The following is a 3,657-nucleotide window of genomic DNA, read 5'->3' on the forward strand; positions in this document are numbered from 1 at the left end:
TCATTTAAAATACATCTTCCTAAAGTTCTTTAAGCTCAAGGTCACAGAACTCAGCCACCATCAGCTCCCCCTAGGGGCTTCACTCACCAGAATCCATGGGCTTATCTATTCCTGACACCACTTGCTGCTGACCACTCAGGAAACTATTCACTTTAATTCTGTCTCCTGGTCCCTCACTATCATTTAGGTGTGGATTTTTCCTTTCTGTGGAAATAGATGGCTTTGCTTCAAATCTCCTTCCTGCTATTTCCAATGGTATTCAGCAAACAGAGTCATTAGTGATGTCATCTCTCTCATTTCCATTGACCAAATTACCTCTCTCTAATGACTAATATCAGTGATCACTCCTCTGGGTTCAATTTTCATTAAGAATCAACCAGAGAAGACTTCCACTTAACTTACAATAACATTCAATTCCAGTAAAGCCCCAGGACTTAAATAATTCTATCTATCTCTTTACAGAACCAACCTCCAGACTGTGACTTTTATGTACATAATAAAGAAGCCATTTTAGCACAGTTGAACTAAAATAGAAGGGCTATATTTATTTATTCACTCAATAAATATCTCTTGAGCTCCTACTATGTGCCAGACCTGTTCTAGGGTGCTGAGGAAAAAGTTGTGAAATATCAATAAATAGCTGAGATGATTATCGTTAAATATTCCACATTAGAAAAAAAGTTAGCCAAAGAAAAATTATACATAGGATTGAGACAATTCTCTGGATTATTTTAGCCACCCTCTCCCAAACCAACACTCTCCAAAGCCTAGCAACACTTCCCAAAAACGAGCGACACTCCTGACCAATCATTTATTCATTATATATGATAATAATTACAAACTTGGACTAAACTGTTGAAACTTAATTTGAATCATGTCTCTCACTTACTAGATGGGGGACCCTGGTCAAATTACTTCCCTTTTTTAGGTCTCGGTATCCTTATTTATTAATACTGCCTACTTCATAGAGCTGTTGTGAAGGTTAAATCAAACACTGGTATTAACTAGGACATGGTCCTAATTAGGACATGATAAGCACTCAATAAAGGATTGTTATTATTATTCAGACAAAAGATTTTGACCTGAATTATTTAGTTAGCTCAATTGTCCTTTTCATTTTTCATGATTTAAAACCAATCTTCCTAAGATTCTTTAAGACGTGTTTGCAGATGTAAATTCAGAGGGGAGTGAATACATTGAAGAAAGAATGAACAGACTCACTGAGGGTGAGAAATTTAGAAACCCAGGCTCTTAGTCACTCAGGAGGTCATCAAGAGATATTTTGTGCTATCCTTCCCTATCAGCTCTTGTGGAAATGATTGGGTTGTATCAGGAGCAATTCTAAAGAACTGTAAACAAAGTTCATTCCTAAAGTAAAAGTCCTAGAAAAGAAGCAAAGATTCCTACAAATAATAATTTCTATACTATTAGCTTCTCTTTATCAGGAGGAGTTTGAATCGAAAGAGAGGAAAATACTGAAAAGTGCTAGTTTTTGCATAGTTTTACGATGGAAGCACTAGAATATTCTCCATAGGAATCAGCTAATAGATTGATTTCTTGATATTTTTCTGTTGCTTGCTAAACTCTCAGCAACTCCCACACTATGATTGTGAGAAATCTGATCACACAATGAAAAGAAAGATTGCATATTAAAAGAAATGTATTTTAGTGAGTTATTTTGAAGGTTCAAGATCTAAATGCCATCCTTCAAAAATGTCTAGCTGTGCACATTACAGGTGTTGCTATTTCACCATCTTTACATAGTGTCCATCCACTACAAAATTCCAGTAACACAGACAATGGCAATCTATCTGGGTTAACAACTTCTTTAGGAAATTCCAGTCTTGCCAAGTCATTTTTCCCTTTATGGGAGAAATACATGCATTAATATTTCCAGGATAGTTGGCACTTGTAACATATTGATATTAGGTCCCTGGCATTGACAATCTTTGGTATTTTCAGTTCTGAGTGCTTAGCCTGCATAGCAACAGAGAACCCAAGTTCTAGGACACTTGGGCGAATATATGTATTTATTAGTCATCTTTCGCCGAAAAGGCCATTTCCTTTCCCTTGAAATTAGCATATCCTGTCTTCCTGAGGGCAGGTAAAGGAAAAAAGTGCTTTTAAACCATTCAGGATTAAACAGGTCTCACACACATACACACACACTCACACACATCCTCCCTCTGGCTAATTTCTGACTTTAAAATTTGCATCCCAAAGCGGAGGTAGGTGTAGCTTGAAGTGTCTGCTTTGAGCCGATCCAAGCATCTCTCCCAGCTAAAAGCAGGCGGAAGTGATTGAGAAATCCCTCCAGGGACTGGGGCTTTCCCTAGGGATCTACAATTTCTCACTCCATCTCCCCCCCCCCCCCCCCCCTAAACCCCCCCGGGGGGCCGGGGGCCCCCCGGCCCCCCCCCCCCCCCCCCCCCCCCCCCCATCTCTAAACCACCCGGGTAGTCAGGGGCGCCGCAGTCCCCGCCCCCTCTCGCTGCCTAGAGCGGTTCTTAACCTTTTTTGGGCCGGGGACCTACAGAAAGCTACGGACCCTCTCGGGAGCGGGGGCAGTGGTTGGGGGAAATCACGGCTTTAAAATTTTGTGAAACTTTCAGGAGACCACAGATTTGAAACACACCCCGAGCTGCAGGGCTATGAACCCCATCTCTAAAACCCTTGAGTTGGGGCGATTAAATCGAGAGCCGAGCTCAGGTGGCAAATCCCGTGCCGAGTGAGAAAGTGTAGTAAGAGAAGGCGCTCCTGCGCTCGGCCACTTTCACTTGGAAGAAACTAAGAGAAGGCGGCTGGTGGGAAGAGACCGGGACAGGACAGAGAGAGGAAAAGAAAGGCAGAAATAGAGGAATCAGAGAGGGGCACAGTGGAGGGGAAAGGAGAGACACCACAGGGGGAAGGAGGGCTAGAGACAGAGACAGAGACCTAGAGACAACGCGGAGGAGGAGAAAAAAGAGACTCGGCAGGGAGAAGAGAGAGGGGAGGAAAGAGACGGGGGGCGGAGGGGCAGCGCGCTCCAGGAAGGGGAGAGAACTTTCTCTGCTCTCCCTCCCCGGGGTAGGCAATCTCAGAAAACCCCACCTCCGGGGGGTGGCGGGGACCTCCACCGGCTGCCCCGGCGCTGCCGGCGCCTCTGGCCTCCGCCTCTTGCAGCCAGCGGGGGCCTCCGGCTGCGAGTCCCGCACGGGCCGGCCGAGGAGGGGACACGGTCTGGAAGGAGGCGGTCCCCGCTCGTCTCGCTTTCTCCTCCCCTCTCCTCCTCCTAGAGGCGTGCACCGGGGGTATTTGAGCAGCGGAGGACCCGCGGCCCCCCCGCCTCCGCCCCTCAGCCCCCCATTCAAGAAGCCGCTCCGCTATCCGGGCCAGCACAGGGCGCCCGGCGCGCCTGGGAGCGCACGTTCCGCGCCTTCTCCTGCCCGCTCGCTGGACATTATGCGGCCGAGCAGCCGAGCCCCAGTTCTCCTCCTCCTGCTGCTCCTCCGGCTCCTCCTGCGGCCCGAGCGGCTCAGCTCTCGGCAGGCGGCGGCGTTGCTCAGCCGAGCGCAGACGCGACCCTCGCGGCGAGACCTCAGCGACTCCTAAAGTCAAAAGTTGGCGGCGGGCGCCGGGCTCCGCGCGCTCTCCACGGCCGCTGCCTCGCGTCGCCGC

Source organism: Galeopterus variegatus, unplaced genomic scaffold (assembly GCF_000696425.1).
Source record: "Galeopterus variegatus unplaced genomic scaffold, G_variegatus-3.0.2 Scaffold1529, whole genome shotgun sequence".
Lineage (NCBI taxonomy): Eukaryota > Metazoa > Chordata > Mammalia > Dermoptera > Cynocephalidae > Galeopterus > Galeopterus variegatus.